The 16,616-nt window shown below is 50.6% G+C and overlaps 4 non-coding genes and 2 pseudogenes across 4 annotated transcripts; all 6 read left to right on the top strand.

Annotated features, from left to right (window-relative positions):
• Positions 1–4,986: 4,986 nt before the first annotated feature.
• On the top strand, positions 4,987–5,105 carry LOC149369291 (5S ribosomal RNA; annotated as a pseudogene).
• A 547-nt stretch (positions 5,106–5,652) lies between these two features.
• On the top strand, positions 5,653–5,771 carry LOC149369290 (5S ribosomal RNA). The gene has a single exon (XR_016287525.1). It is a non-coding gene; the product is annotated as a 5S ribosomal RNA (ribosomal RNA).
• Positions 5,772–11,147: 5,376 nt separating this feature from the next.
• Positions 11,148–11,266, top strand: LOC149369289 (5S ribosomal RNA; annotated as a pseudogene).
• Positions 11,267–11,812: 546 nt separating this feature from the next.
• LOC149369288 (5S ribosomal RNA) lies at positions 11,813–11,931 on the top strand. Its single transcript, XR_016287524.1, has one exon. It is a non-coding gene; the product is annotated as a 5S ribosomal RNA (ribosomal RNA).
• A 547-nt stretch (positions 11,932–12,478) lies between these two features.
• LOC149369287 (5S ribosomal RNA) lies at positions 12,479–12,597 on the top strand. Its single transcript, XR_016287523.1, has one exon. It is a non-coding gene; the product is annotated as a 5S ribosomal RNA (ribosomal RNA).
• Positions 12,598–13,146: 549 nt separating this feature from the next.
• LOC149369286 (5S ribosomal RNA) lies at positions 13,147–13,265 on the top strand. The gene has a single exon (XR_016287522.1). It is a non-coding gene; the product is annotated as a 5S ribosomal RNA (ribosomal RNA).
• Positions 13,266–16,616: the final 3,351 nt, after the last annotated feature.

Below are 16,616 nucleotides of genomic sequence, written 5' to 3'. Positions count from 1 at the left end.
CTTGGCGGCTGTTGCCACGAGCGAGGGAAGTATCCATGCGCAGTTTTGCATCCTCGAGGGCCAAACACAGTACATAAAGACTCGGAAAGCACTGTCTCTCGCCATCGGCCATACCATGTCATTCTACTTCCAGCCACCGTGAGTGACGGACGCAGAATCATGGGCTCCCACGGAGCGGCGATAGCGGCCGTTGCCGGCCGCGGAAACAGGTTTTCCAGCGAAGCTGATAAGGAATACGAGATCGTTCTGCCTACCCTGCCCACCGGACGTGTTGTTTTAAACACGGTTTTTCTGCACGGCGACGTGCGTGTGCGACCCTACAGGGTCGAAGACTTCAGGGACGCCCTCGCCAACGTTGGTGCGCTCCCCGACGTCGTGGCGTTGGGGGCGTACCAGATAAACCACGTGTGGGCGGTGACCTTCAGCAGCGCTGACGCCGCAAAGAAACTGGCCGCCATGAAGGAGCTGGAAGTCAAGGGACGCCGCTGCATCGTTTTTGACCCAGAGGACCACCAGGTCAAGCTGCGACTGCACTGGATGCTTCACGGCGTCGCCGACGAGGACATCCGTACGGCATTCGCGGCGTTCGGCAACGTGACCGAAGTCACCCGGGAGCGTTGGCGCGTCGCCGGCATGAAGGAGAAGGGGTCCACCACGAGGACCGTGCTCCTCAAACTGAAGCCAGGCGTGAAGGTGGATGACCTGCCCCACCAGGTACGAGTCGCTGGCGAGTTGGCTCTCGTGGTGGTGCCAGGGCGGCCGATGCAGTGCCTGCGCTGCAGCGGCACGGGGCACGTGCGCCGTGATTGTAAGGTGCCCAGGTGCTCGAAGTGCCGTCGCTATGGACACTCCGAGGCTGACTGCGTGCGCACCTACGCGTCGGCTACAGGGCGTGTAGCGGCGAGCGACTCCGCAGAGCTCATGGATGTCGTCGAGGCGGAGGAAGCAGCCAGCGGCATCGACGACACGGGCAAAACGGCGGGGGTTGAACCAGCTGTCTCGAGCAGCAACGCCGACGGGGCTGGCGCACAGGAGAGCGCGTCGCTAACTACTGACCTCTCTTCGACGCCTGTGGAGACGCCCAAAGAAAACCCGAGCCCGCCAGAGCACGTGGACGTGGAAACAAAGGCGGCCAGCGAGAACCGCGACGAGAAGGCCGACGCCCGCGTGAACACCGGCGTGACCACCCCTGCGAAGCGTCCGCACACCGAGACCAAGGCCGACGGGGAGAAGGCAGCGGATTCCAGCGTGGAGGAACCGCCGACAAAGACGCCCCAAGCACGACGACCCAGTCTGCGACCGCGCCCGAAGGTTCCGGATGACAGGCGTGGCGGCGGCAAGGCGCCGCCTGACCAGGTCCATGTGCTCGCGCCGGATGACACCGGCGGCGACGGCATCGTCTAGCGACATGCTAGGCGCGGGAGGTAAGCACCATGCTTTCGGTCCCTTCTTCTTAAGTTGAAATGGCTTCCGCAACTCCGTTCAAAGTCGCTACCTTAAATGTCAGAGGCCTGGCAGGCAAAAGAAAACAAAGCCAGCTGTACCGACTTATAACGGAGCAAGACATTGATATATTAGCAGTGCAGGAAACTAAAGTCGATGGTGAGGAAGAGACCGGGAGCATGGTGCGGCGTTTCACGTCTAGATATTTTGCCGTTGTCAGCCATGCGGTGGGCACATCGGCAGGTTGTATTCTGTTTGTCAAGAAGTTGCCGGGGCTAGAGGTACACGGTCATTATTCGTGTTTGTCGGGTCGATACGTGTCCATAGATTTTTCACTGTGCAACACTGACTGGCGCATTGTTTGCCTGTACGCTCCTAATTCGGTTGATGGCCGAGCCACGTTTTTTGAAAGTGTCCAAGAACGGCTTCGCACGGACAGACAGCTGATTGTTATGGGCGATTATAACTGTGTTCTTAGCGCGCGCGACAAGACAAGTGTCCGAAATTTCCGAGATAAGAGCACTCAAGTGTTGTTGCGAGTGATTGTGAACTGCAACCTCGAGGATGTCGCTGAGTGTCTTGAAGGAGCGCGTGCTGTAAAGTACACACGATTCGAGGGCTCAAGTCACGCACGGCTAGACCGCATTTATGCATCCGCGGATACTGTACCTAAATGCAATAGTTATGGAGTAGTGCCGGTTTCATTTTCTGACCACTGTTTAGTTCAATGTTGCATAGGAATTGTTAAGAAGGGGAATGTTTTTTCGTGGGAAATGTGGAAGTTAAACGACAAACTACTTCAGGACGAATTTTATAACCAAGCTGTAAGGGAAGAAATAGCAAAAATAGAACCAAGTAGCAACATGAGGATTTGGCAGCAGTGGGAGCTCACTAAAGAAACTTTAAAATTAAAAGCAATAGAAAGAGCCACCTGTATACGTCATGAAGCAAAAAAAGAGGAAATGGAGCTAAAGGCACTGCTTCAGAAGATGATAAAACAGGAATGCCGAGCGCCTGGTACATGGATAGAAGACATAAGAAAAACCAAACAAAAGTTACAGCTTATCGAAGAAGAACGTTATCGGGGAGCGCTGGTGAGGGCAAGGGCAGAAGACATGGCTGCAGGGGAAGCGCCAACGAAACGAGCGCTTGGTTTAGAAAAAGCCCGTGCCGAAAGAAACCACATAAACGAAATAGAATGGAGAGGTGTTTCAAAAACGGACATCGATCATATCAAAGCAGCTTTTTTCGAGCATTATCAGGCGCTCTTCGCATTGCATCCGGTAGATGTTGTCACATTTAAGGAGGCGTTTCTGGCCGAGATGCCGCGCCTGGACGACGAAACTAAAGACAGATTAGAGCAGGCGATAACTCAATTGGAAGTTGAGCAGGCAATAGATAGTTTAAACCCTGGTAAGTCGCCTGGACCGGACGGGTTCAGCGCGGCATTCTACAAAGAATTTAAAAATGTAATTTCCCCGGTCTTGCAGGTAATCTTTAATGAAGCCTATAAAGTAAAAGCACTGCCTCCGTCCTATGGGTCGTCCCATACTGTGCTTATTCCCAAGACGGACGACATAGACAGATTACGATTGGTAACAGCATACCGACCCATAGCACTCACTAACGTCGAGTACAAAATTTACATGAAGATTTTGGCACGAAGGTTGCAGACCGTGATTCATTTATTAGTTGGTCCGCATCAGACCTGCGGGATTAAAGGGCGGTCTATTTTTACAAATATACACGTTGCGCGCAGTGTCTTAGAAACCTGTGATGACACTGATGGTCAGGTGGCTATTCTTCAGATCGATTTGGAAAAGGCTTTTGACTGCGTTGCCCATGAACTTTTGTTTTCAGTATTAGGCCATGTTAATGTTGGTTCTGTTATCCGCGAGGGTGTGGCCCTGGCATACCGGAACTGCACGACGAGATTGATAGTTAACAAGAGTCTGGGGGCCCCCATTAGCGTGCAGCGTTCGGTGCGCCAGGGCTGTCCCCTCAGCCCCCTTTTATTTTGTATTTATGTGGAGACCCTTTGTTTAAAGATTCTGAAAAACAATAGTATTAACGGATTCACTTTACAAGCAGCCGAAGTAAAGCTCTTGGCGTATGCAGATGACATTGCTGTGTTTTCCGTTGACGAGGGAAGCATAAGCGAGGCTGTTCAGTGTGTACGAGATTTCAGCCAAGCTACAGGAAGCGGGGTTAACTGGTCGAAGTGCCTCGGGCTGTGGCATGGCGGGTGGGCATCTACGCCTGAGCGGTTTGCCAGCGTGCCTTGGACGACAACGCCAGATAAATACTTGGGCGTTCCACTTGCTGCTTACCGTGACAGTGAACAGTATTGGACAGGACAGATTAAAGAGATACGGGAGAGAGCGGATAAGTGGAAAGGAACGACCTTGTCCATTTTCGCCAGAGCCACTGTTTGCAACTTGTTCTTTATCAGCAGGCTCTGGTACGTAATGCAGGTGTTGCACTGTTCACGGCTAAGCATTCAAAAGCTGCACCGAATTTTCGCCGTCTTTGTCTGGTCGTCTGAATGGGAGCGCTGCAGCCGGACCAACCTGTTCCGACGGGTTCAAGAAGGCGGGCTGGGACTGGGCCATTTGTTTTTGAGACAGCTGGTCAATCGTTTTTTGTTTCTTCGGGACACAAGAGACCCGTTTTTGCGTACCGTATGCCAAGTTAGGCTGCGGCATCTCCTTCCAGAGTACATAGTCGGAACTGCTGAGGTTTACAGTAGGGTCACCGGTTTTTACCGGGAAATCGTTGCCAGTGTAAGGTTTCTTTCCGCGCGGTTTTCAAATGACTTTCTGTCGACTGTGAAAAGAAAGAAACTCTACCGTGCTTTGTGCGATGTAGTTTTCCCGGTGCCCTTGTACAGGGCCTTGTACAGTGGAGGCCAAGGCAAAGATGTTTTAAAGAGAGTTAAAAATATGCAGGTGCCATCAGGAACGAAAACCTTCTTTTTTAAGCTGCACACCGGAACCTTACCGGTTAAAAAATTTTTAGAAGGAAAGGAATTATTTTTACCTTGGGGATCTAACTGTTTAATTTGCAGAAAGCCGGAAACAATAGACCATGTATTTTTACACTGTTGGGAAGGGGTTTATTTTTGGGATGTATTGCAGCGAACATTAAAGAAAGAATTTCCACTAGACCCGTATGGCATCCGGTTCTTATGTGTTGAAAATGAGGATGGGGTGCCTTTCGATTTAATAATGCTGACAGGCCTCCACTGTATATGGCGCTCCAGAATGGCAGGCTACCATTGTGACAGAGACGCAAGACCTGCTAGAATTTATTTCCGCGAAAGCATGGACATGTTTCTCGCCATTCAGAAAGCCGCTGCGGAGCCTCCGGAGTGGCTCTCAAGAGTAGAGCCGCTCTGTACGTTGCGTGAATTTTAATTGGACGAAGCCAGATTTATGCTGGCTGACCACAAGTAGTGTGTACATAGTTATTGTCTTTTGTTGATTGTTAGTGTTGTCCAGTTTGTATGTCAAAGCCAGGCAATAAAGAAAAAAAAAAAAAAAAAAAATCGGCCATACCATGTTGAATACGCCGGTTCTCGTCCGATCACCGAAGCTAAGCAGCATTGGGCTCGGTCAGTACTTGGGAGGGAGACCACATGGGAACACCGAGTGCTGATGGCATTTCTTTTGCATTTTTATTCGCCCTTCACGTTTTTTTTTTTTCTGTCATAGTTGCGCAGTGTCTCAGGCAACTATAGGAGGTGACGTTATTTTGTTATCGATAATACAATCTCATCGGCAACGTGTCCAACGTGTAGTACGTGCGGACGCGAAACTGTGGCAAAACTCGAAGCGAACCCGTGGCGTCTCGGCTGTCATTCTGACGTCTGCCGCGGCGGGTACACTGCAGATTAAACTCTAGCAAAGCCCCAAGATAGCTGGGAGGCCCAGTGTGCGCATAACACTGCGCAGAAGCGCACAATATGCGCCCACCGCACCATGCACCGCACCCACTGCCGGTCCATGTGTAAACAACACAGGCTCGCTCCCGCTGCTCTTTCCGTGCATGCCGCAGTGGTTTAGGTTCGCCAGAACGGCTGAGAAAAGCGCAGGGCAGGTAACTGCACGCTTGGCGGCTGTTGCCACGAGCGAGGGAAGTATCCATGCGCAGTTTTGCATCCTCGAGGGCCAAACACAGTACATAAAGACTCGGAAAGCACTGTCTCTCGCCATCGGCCATACCATGTTGAATACGCCGGTTCTCGTCCGATCACCGAAGCTAAGCAGCATTGGGCTCGGTCAGTACTTGGGAGGGAGACCACCTGGGAACACCGAGTGCTGATGGCATTTCTTTTGCATTTTTATTCGCCCTTCACGTTTTTTTTTTTCTGTCATAGTTGCGCAGTGTCTCAGGCAACTATAGGAGGTGACGTTATTTTGTTATCGATAATACAATCTCATCGGCAACGTGTCCAACGTGTAGTACGTGCGGACGCGAAACTGTGGCAAAACTCGAAGCGAACCCGTGGCGTCTCGGCTGTCATTCTGACGTCTGCCGCGGCGGGTACACTGCAGATTAAACTCTAGCAAAGCCCCAAGATAGCTGGGAGGCCCAGTGTGCGCATAACACTGCGCAGAAGCGCACAATATGCGCCCACCGCACCATGCACCGCACCCACTGCCGGTCCATGTGTAAACAACACAGGCTCGCTCCCGCTGCTCTTTCCGTGCATGCCGCAGTGGTTTAGGTTCGCCAGAACGGCTGAGAAAAGCGCAGGGCAGGTAACTGCACGCTTGGCGGCTGTTGCCACGAGCGAGGGAAGTATCCATGCGCAGTTTTGCATCCTGGAGGGCCAAACACAGTACATAAAGACTCGGAAAGCACTGTCTCTCGCCATCGGCCATACCATGTGAGATTCTGCTTCTGGCTGCCCTGCTAGACGGACGCAGAAATGGCTCGCTCCGGGCGAGGTGTCGCAACGGCCTTTGTTGGTCGGGATGAATCGGTGTCTGGACCACCTCCTGGTTATCGCTTTCTGCTACCGTCACTGCCGGCTGACGAAGGTATGCGTTTGTGTGTTTTCTTGCACGGTTATACCTCGAATCGTCCGTATCGAATAGAGGACTTTCGTCAACCATTAGAAGATGCCGGCGTCCTTAGGGATGTCAGCGTCATTGGCGCTTACCAGATGAGCCACCTCTGGCTCGTGAGGTTCCGCACCCAGGAGGCGAAGGACGCTGTACTTGCGGCCGGGGGCCTGAGTGTGAAAGGCGGTTACTGTGCCATTATTGATCCCTGTCGAAAGGAGATCAAGGTGAAGATTCACTGGGTGCCATTTCACATACCCAGTGAGACTCTACGGAAGGCCCTGAGCGAGTTTGGGGAAGTGATGGAAATTCAGCATGAGGAATGGTGTGTTCCAGGATTTGAATCGGCGGAGTCGACAACACGTGTCGCTCGAATGGTGCTTAAAGAGGGAGTCACGGCGGAGGAGCTACCGCATCTTTTCAAATTCTACGGGGGCTCCGTCCTTGTGGTTGTGCCCGGTAGGGCGCCTGTTTGTCTCCGATGTCGCAGACGCGGGCATATCCGCCGCGACTGCCAGACGCCCCGCTGCACTAAGTGCCGAGCCTTTGGTCATGTCCGTGAGGACTGCATACGTACGTACGCCAATGTGCTAGGGGCGGCCTCAGAGGACTGTGATGATAAACAGGATATCATGGACGTTGAGGAAGCTGAAACGGCGGCCCCTGATGACCGTCCAAAGAAGAGTGCGTCTGGGGAACAGGGAAGCGTCTCCAACGGAAACATGGAAACTTCGAGCAAGACGCCGAACGAACAACGAGCTTTGAGCAACGCGACTGAAACGCCGCCGATGAGTGACCAGGCGTCTGCCATGAACGCCGAAGCGGAGCCAGTCGAGGATGAAAGGGCATCACATGACACCTTCGGTCCGGCTAAGCGTGCCAAGACGGTGTTGCCGTCCCCTTCACAACCTTCCACCGAGGTCAGGTCGCAACGCCTTGAGCGCCAGTGGCTCAGACCCACCGGGGCCAAGGGGAAGTATGTGCCTGAGTGTCGTTCATCGTCCGCGTCTCCCGTGCGCAGCGCAAGGAGCGCTGATTAATCGCCCCTTCTCGGAGGGTAAGGCGTACGCCTGGTAAGGGACTTGTACCTTTTTGTGCTCAGGATTTTCAGCATGGCTTGTCTTCCGTCAAATTTAAAATGCGGCACGTTAAACGTGCGTGGACTAGCAGCTAGACGTAAACAATGTCAGCTAAGGCGCCTGCTCTATGAGAAAGACCTGGACATTCTTGCAGTACAAGAAACAAAGGTAGAGAGTGCGAGCGCGACAGACGCTATGGTTGCGCAGTTCAAGCCGCGATATAACGTGCGTGCTAGTCATGCAGTGGGGACATCAGCGGGCTGTGTTCTGTTAATTAAGAACAGTCTTAATATCGAGGAACAAGCAGTGGTGTATTGCACGAGGGGAAGGTTTGTGTTCTGTGATCTGTTGTACGGGGAGGAATATTTGAGAGTTATCTGTGTGTATGCTCCTACGAAACCCCGTGAACGACTTTTGTTTTTCCAGGAACTATGTGCGTATCTGGAATGCAATAGACTTGTCATTCTTTTAGGGGATTTCAATTGTGTTCTCAGTGCAGATGACCGATCAGGCTCAACAGTCACCGAAAGCGAAAGTGCTGTTTTCTTGAAAGAAAACATTGAAAAGTATTCACTTCAAGACGTAGCCCAGTTTGCAAAGGGCGGAATGAGGCGTCATTATACACATTTTCAAGGGTGTAGTCATGCTAGGCTAGATAGAGCTTACGTTTCCCTTGACCTGGCGGCAATTTGCGATAACTACATCGTCGAACCGGTTACGTTTAGCGATCACTGTTGTGTCATATTTACCATTGGCAGGAATGTGACACCTCAAGCGAAATTCAGCTGGGACTTGTGGAAACTGAATGCAAAGTTACTAAAGGACGATTCGTTTGTTTTAGAAACAAAGAACGTGTTAGAAGAAGTTCGGTTGAATTATGGAAAAAGTTGGGCAGAAAAGTGGGAGGAATTCAAAATTGATGTCAAAATGAGGGCTATTGAAAGGTCCGTAGAAATCAAGCACGCTGAGAAAGCGAAACAGAAGAACCTAAAACAGATGTTGAAAGAATTAATTACAGAGGAAAATAGAGCTCCGGGACTATACAGTGACCTTATCAGCGAAGTTAAAGCAAAGCTTGAGGTTATCGATGCGACATTGTTTCAGGGAGCTGCAATTCGTGCACGAGCAGATCGCTTGCTGGCAGATGATATGCCCAGTAGGCGAAATTTGACGACAGAAAAAAGATACGCTAGAAGAAAAGATATCGTAGAAATTGAAAACAAAGGCATTCTGACAGACAATCCCAAGGCGATAAGGGAGGCTTTCAGTGAGCATTACCGTGATTTGTTCGCTTCCAAATCGGCAGATGTACAGGCCTTTCAGGATGAATTTTTAAGTCTGTTACCCCGACTGACCAGTGAAGACACTGACATCCTGTCTGCCGACTTATCAACAGCGGAATTGGAATGCGCTATTGATGAGCTTCACTTGGGGAAATCGCCAGGTACTGACGGGATAACAGCAGAATTTTATAAGGCGTTCAAACGTGAAACTGCTCTCATTTTGCAACGCGTTTATGAAGAGTCATATAGAACTGGTATTTTACCACCGTCGTTTTCTCGTGCACATACAGTACTTATACCGAAAACTGACAATCCTGCTCAGCTTAAGCAAGTTACAGGTTATCGGCCGATAACGCTTACTAATGTTGATTATAAAATTTTTATGAAAGTATTAGCCAAACGTTTACAATCAGTTATGGACATCTTGGTTGGCCCCCACCAGACATGTGGAATTCAAGGGCGGACCATCTTCACGAATGTTCATGTCACTCGGAGTATACTGGAATGCTGTGACGCTGACTTTAGGCGAGTCGCAATGTTGCAAATTGATTTAGAGAAGGCATTTGACCGTGTATGTCATGACATTCTTTTTAAAATCCTTGAACATGTCTGTGTTGGAGAAGTTATTTTAAAAGGGGTTAAAATGGCCTATAGCAACTGCACCACGAATCTGGTTGTTAACCGAGAGCTCACAGACAGAATTGCCGTTAGAGCATCCGTGCGGCAAGGCTGCCCAATGTCACCGCTACTTTTCGCTCTGTACCTGGAGCCACTTTGCCGAAATGTAATAAATAACAGCTGTATTCGTGGTTTCGAACTGGAAGCATGTGAAATTAAAGTATTGGCTTATGCCGATGATGTGGCAGTTTTCTGTAGTGACCACAGCAGCATAGAACATGCGATGTCGGTTGTTCGTAGATTTTGTGATGTAACCAATAGCGTTGTTAACCTGGACAAGTGTGCGGGCCTTTGGCATGGGAATTGGGCATCAGCGCCTTTGTTTCATGCAAGTGTAAAATGGTCACATGTTCCTTCCAAATACCTAGGTGTACCTCTTGACAAGTATCGAGATAACGATGACTTTTGGAAGGAGAAAATTCAAGAACTCTCCACGCGTGCACAGAAATGGTCGGGGAAGGAACTGTCTGTATTCACGCGCGCAAACATATGCAATGTATATCTGGTTTCAAAAGTGTGCTATTTGTTGCAGGTCCTTTCATGCTCTCGACTTAGCATTCAAAAGTTTCATCGTCTCTTCGCAGTTTTTGTTTGGCAGTCCTCATGGGAGAGGACTAAACGTGATAATTTATTTCTGCGTTTGAGAAAAGGGGGTCTTTCCTTGCCACACTTGTACCTGAGGCAGGTGGTGTCAAGATTTCTGTTTCTTCGAGATCAACGCGACCCTTTCCTGCGGACATTTATTCAAGTGAGGCTTTCTTCGGCTTTGCCAAACTATGTTATTTCCAGTGTGGACGGGATGAGATACAGTGCAAGTAGGTTTTTGAAAGAAGTGGTCTCTGCTTTCCGGTTTCTGAATGCGCGCTTCAGTTTGGAATATCTTTCTAATGTCACGCGTAAGAAATTGTTAAAAGATTTGCTCGACTCTGTCTTCCCAGAGCCAATCTATCGATCTATGTATAGTGGAGGCCAAGCAGGAAATGTTTTAAAAAGAGTACGAAAAATGTTGGTGCCAGCGGGTGTGAAGACGTTCTTCTTCAAGTTACACACTGGGACGTTGCTGGTTAAAACATGGATGGAGGAAAAGGGATTGTTTCTACCATGGGGTGCTGACTGCTTGTTGTGTCGCAAACCAGAGTCAATAGAACACGTTTTTATTGATTGCTGGGATGCGCTGCTCTTTTGGGACGTGCTCCAGCGTACAATAAAGAAAGACTTACCCCTAACGCCGTATGGGATACGATTCCTGGACATAGAGCCGGATCTTTATAAATATGATGTAATTTTCCTGCTTGGCCTGCACAGTATTTGGCGAAGCAGGATGGCTGTACGACACTGTGATGAAGATGCGCGTTCTGTCCGCGATTACTTCAAAGAAAACATATTTAAGCTACGTGAAGTGTACAAGGAGCTATGTTTTGGAGATGAAGTTATCGAGTTGATGGGAGAGTTGTGTTCCCTGAGACAGTTTTGATTTTCTCACGCGAGTGAAACACATGTCCGTTCTTGTTGTTTGAGTGTGCAGCGCAGAACATCTGTTTATGATCTGTTGTAATCTGTCAAAACAGGCAATAAAGACAAAAAAAAAAAAAAAAAAAATCGGCCATACCATGTTGAATACGCCGGTTCTCGTCCGATCACCGAAGCTAAGCAGCATTGGGCTCGGTCAGTACTTGGGAGGGAGACCACCTGGGAACACCGAGTGCTGATGGCATTTCTTTTGCATTTTTATTCGCCCTTCACGTTTTTTTTTTTCTGTCATAGTTGCGCAGTGTCTCAGGCAACTATAGGAGGTGACGTTATTTTGTTATCGATAATACAATCTCATCGGCAACGTGTCCAACGTGTAGTACGTGCGGACGCGAAACTGTGGCAAAACTCGAAGCGAACCCGTGGCGTCTCGGCTGTCATTCTGACGTCTGCCGCGGCGGGTACACTGCAGATTAAACTCTAGCAAAGCCCCAAGATAGCTGGGAGGCCCAGTGTGCGCATAACACTGCGCAGAAGCGCACAATATGCGCCCACCGCACCATGCACCGCACCCACTGCCGGTCCATGTGTAAACAACACAGGCTCGCTCCCGCTGCTCTTTCCGTGCATGCCGCAGTGGTTTAGGTTCGCCAGAACGGCTGAGAAAAGCGCAGGGCAGGTAACTGCACGCTTGGCGGCTGTTGCCACGAGCGAGGGAAGTATCCATGCGCAGTTTTGCATCCTCGAGGGCCAAACACAGTACATAAAGACTCGGAAAGCACTGTCTCTCGCCATCGGCCATACCATGTTGAATACGCCGGTTCTCGTCCGATCACCGAAGCTAAGCAGCATTGGGCTCGGTCAGTACTTGGGAGGGAGACCACCTGGGAACACCGAGTGCTGATGGCATTTCTTTTGCATTTTTATTCGCCCTTCACGTTTTTTTTTTTTCTGTCATAGTTGCGCAGTGTCTCAGGCAACTATAGGAGGTGACGTTATTTTGTTATCGATAATACAATCTCATCGGCAACGTGTCCAACGTGTAGTACGTGCGGACGCGAAACTGTGGCAAAACTCGAAGCGAACCCGTGGCGTCTCGGCTGTCATTCTGACGTCTGCCGCGGCGGGTACACTGCAGATTAAACTCTAGCAAAGCCCCAAGATAGCTGGGAGGCCCAGTGTGCGCATAACACTGCGCAGAAGCGCACAATATGCGCCCACCGCACCATGCACCGCACCCACTGCCGGTCCATGTGTAAACAACACAGGCTCGCTCCCGCTGCTCTTTCCGTGCATGCCGCAGTGGTTTAGGTTCGCCAGAACGGCTGAGAAAAGCGCAGGGCAGGTAACTGCACGCTTGGCGGCTGTTGCCACGAGCGAGGGAAGTATCCATGCGCAGTTTTGCATCCTCGAGGGCCAAACACAGTACATAAAGACTCGGAAAGCACTGTCTCTCGCCATCGGCCATACCATGTTGAATACGCCGGTTCTCGTCCGATCACCGAAGCTAAGCAGCATTGGGCTCGGTCAGTACTTGGGAGGGAGACCACCTGGGAACACCGAGTGCTGATGGCATTTCTTTTGCATTTTTATTCGCCCTTCACGTTTTTTTTTTTTTTCTGTCATAGTTGCGCAGTGTCTCAGGCAACTATAGGAGGTGACGTTATTTTGTTATCGATAATACAATCTCATCGGCAACGTGTCCAACGTGTAGTACGTGCGGACGCGAAACTGTGGCAAAACTCGAAGCGAACCCGTGGCGTCTCGGCTGTCATTCTGACGTCTGCCGCGGCGGGTACACTGCAGATTAAACTCTAGCAAAGCCCCAAGATAGCTGGGAGGCCCAGTGTGCGCATAACACTGCGCAGAAGCGCACAATATGCGCCCACCGCACCATGCACCGCACCCACTGCCGGTCCATGTGTAAACAACACAGGCTCGCTCCCGCTGCTCTTTCCGTGCATGCCGCAGTGGTTTAGGTTCGCCAGAACGGCTGAGAAAAGCGCAGGGCAGGTAACTGCACGCTTGGCGGCTGTTGCCACGAGCGAGGGAAGTATCCATGCGCAGTTTTGCATCCTCGAGGGCCAAACACAGTACATAAAGACTCGGAAAGCACTGTCTCTCGCCATCGGCCATACCATGTTGAATACGCCGGTTCTCGTCCGATCACCGAAGCTAAGCAGCATTGGGCTCGGTCAGTACTTGGGAGGGAGACCACCTGGGAACACCGAGTGCTGATGGCATTTCTTTTGCATTTTTATTCGCCCTTCACGTTTTTTTTTTTTTCTGTCATAGTTGCGCAGTGTCTCAGGCAACTATAGGAGGTGACGTTATTTTGTTATCGATAATACAATCTCATCGGCAACGTGTCCAACGTGTAGTACGTGCGGACGCGAAACTGTGGCAAAACTCGAAGCGAACCCGTGGCGTCTCGGCTGTCATTCTGACGTCTGCCGCGGCGGGTACACTGCAGATTAAACTCTAGCAAAGCCCCAAGATAGCTGGGAGGCCCAGTGTGCGCATAACACTGCGCAGAAGCGCACAATATGCGCCCACCGCACCATGCACCGCACCCACTGCCGGTCCATGTGTAAACAACACAGGCTCGCTCCCGCTGCTCTTTCCGTGCATGCCGCAGTGGTTTAGGTTCGCCAGAACGGCTGAGAAAAGCGCAGGGCAGGTAACTGCACGCTTGGCGGCTGTTGCCACGAGCGAGGGAAGTATCCATGCGCAGTTTTGCATCCTGGAGGGCCAAACACAGTACATAAAGACTCGGAAAGCACTGTCTCTCGCCATCGGCCATACCATGTGAGATTCTGCTTCTGGCTGCCCTGCTAGACGGACGCAGAAATGGCTCGCTCCGGGCGAGGTGTCGCAACGGCCTTTGTTGGTCGGGATGAATCGGTGTCTGGACCACCTCCTGGTTATCGCTTTCTGCTACCGTCACTGCCGGCTGACGAAGGTATGCGTTTGTGTGTTTTCTTGCACGGTTATACCTCGAATCGTCCGTATCGAATAGAGGACTTTCGTCAACCATTAGAAGATGCCGGCGTCCTTAGGGATGTCAGCGTCATTGGCGCTTACCAGATGAGCCACCTCTGGCTCGTGAGGTTCCGCACCCAGGAGGCGAAGGACGCTGTACTTGCGGCCGGGGGCCTGAGTGTGAAAGGCGGTTACTGTGCCATTATTGATCCCTGTCGAAAGGAGATCAAGGTGAAGATTCACTGGGTGCCATTTCACATACCCAGTGAGACTCTACGGAAGGCCCTGAGCGAGTTTGGGGAAGTGATGGAAATTCAGCATGAGGAATGGTGTGTTCCAGGATTTGAATCGGCGGAGTCGACAACACGTGTCGCTCGAATGGTGCTTAAAGAGGGAGTCACGGCGGAGGAGCTACCGCATCTTTTCAAATTCTACGGGGGCTCCGTCCTTGTGGTTGTGCCCGGTAGGGCGCCTGTTTGTCTCCGATGTCGCAGACGCGGGCATATCCGCCGCGACTGCCAGACGCCCCGCTGCACTAAGTGCCGAGCCTTTGGTCATGTCCGTGAGGACTGCATACGTACGTACGCCAATGTGCTAGGGGCGGCCTCAGAGGACTGTGATGATAAACAGGATATCATGGACGTTGAGGAAGCTGAAACGGCGGCCCCTGATGACCGTCCAAAGAAGAGTGCGTCTGGGGAACAGGGAAGCGTCTCCAACGGAAACATGGAAACTTCGAGCAAGACGCCGAACGAACAACGAGCTTTGAGCAACGCGACTGAAACGCCGCCGATGAGTGACCAGGCGTCTGCCATGAACGCCGAAGCGGAGCCAGTCGAGGATGAAAGGGCATCACATGACACCTTCGGTCCGGCTAAGCGTGCCAAGACGGTGTTGCCGTCCCCTTCACAACCTTCCACCGAGGTCAGGTCGCAACGCCTTGAGCGCCAGTGGCTCAGACCCACCGGGGCCAAGGGGAAGTATGTGCCTGAGTGTCGTTCATCGTCCGCGTCTCCCGTGCGCAGCGCAAGGAGCGCTGATTAATCGCCCCTTCTCGGAGGGTAAGGCGTACGCCTGGTAAGGGACTTGTACCTTTTTGTGCTCAGGATTTTCAGCATGGCTTGTCTTCCGTCAAATTTAAAATGCGGCACGTTAAACGTGCGTGGACTAGCAGCTAGACGTAAACAATGTCAGCTAAGGCGCCTGCTCTATGAGAAAGACCTGGACATTCTTGCAGTACAAGAAACAAAGGTAGAGAGTGCGAGCGCGACAGACGCTATGGTTGCGCAGTTCAAGCCGCGATATAACGTGCGTGCTAGTCATGCAGTGGGGACATCAGCGGGCTGTGTTCTGTTAATTAAGAACAGTCTTAATATCGAGGAACAAGCAGTGGTGTATTGCACGAGGGGAAGGTTTGTGTTCTGTGATCTGTTGTACGGGGAGGAATATTTGAGAGTTATCTGTGTGTATGCTCCTACGAAACCCCGTGAACGACTTTTGTTTTTCCAGGAACTATGTGCGTATCTGGACTGCAATAGACTTGTCATTCTTTTAGGGGATTTCAATTGTGTTCTCAGTGCAGATGACCGATCAGGCTCAACAGTCACCGAAAGCGAAAGTGCTGTTTTCTTGAAAGAAAACATTGAAAAGTATTCACTTCAAGACGTAGCCCAGTTTGCAAAGGGCGGAATGAGGCGTCATTATACACATTTTCAAGGGTGTAGTCATGCTAGGCTAGATAGAGCTTACGTTTCCCTTGACCTGGCGGCAATTTGCGATAACTACATCGTCGAACCGGTTACGTTTAGCGATCACTGTTGTGTCATATTTACCATTGGCAGGAATGTGACACCTCAAGCGAAATTCAGCTGGGACTTGTGGAAACTGAATGCAAAGTTACTAAAGGACGATTCGTTTGTTTTAGAAACAAAGAACGTGTTAGAAGAAGTTCGGTTGAATTATGGAAAAAGTTGGGCAGAAAAGTGGGAGGAATTCAAAATTGATGTCAAAATGAGGGCTATTGAAAGGTCCGTAGAAATCAAGCACGCTGAGAAAGCGAAACAGAAGAACCTAAAACAGATGTTGAAAGAATTAATTACAGAGGAAAATAGAGCTCCGGGACTATACAGTGACCTTATCAGCGAAGTTAAAGCAAAGCTTGAGGTTATCGATGCGACATTGTTTCAGGGAGCTGCAATTCGTGCACGAGCAGATCGCTTGCTGGCAGATGATATGCCCAGTAGGCGAAATTTGACGACAGAAAAAAGATACGCTAGAAGAAAAGATATCGTAGAAATTGAAAACAAAGGCATTCTGACAGACAATCCCAAGGCGATAAGGGAGGCTTTCAGTGAGCATTACCGTGATTTGTTCGCTTCCAAATCGGCAGATGTACAGGCCTTTCAGGATGAATTTTTAAGTCTGTTACCCCGACTGACCAGTGAAGACACTGACATCCTGTCTGCCGACTTATCAACAGCGGAATTGGAATGCGCTATTGATGAGCTTCACTTGGGGAAATCGCCAGGTACTGACGGGATAACAGCAGAATTTTATAAGGCGTTCAAACGTGAAACTGCTCTCATTTTGCAACGCGTTTATGAAGAGTCATA

This window comes from Amblyomma mixtum, chromosome 1, assembly GCF_055824585.1.
Source record: "Amblyomma mixtum isolate Tamu chromosome 1, ASM5582458v1, whole genome shotgun sequence".
Lineage (NCBI taxonomy): Eukaryota > Metazoa > Arthropoda > Arachnida > Ixodida > Ixodidae > Amblyomma > Amblyomma mixtum.
The sequence above is the reverse complement of the archived record's forward strand: the minus strand, read 5'-3'. Positions and strand labels throughout refer to the sequence as shown.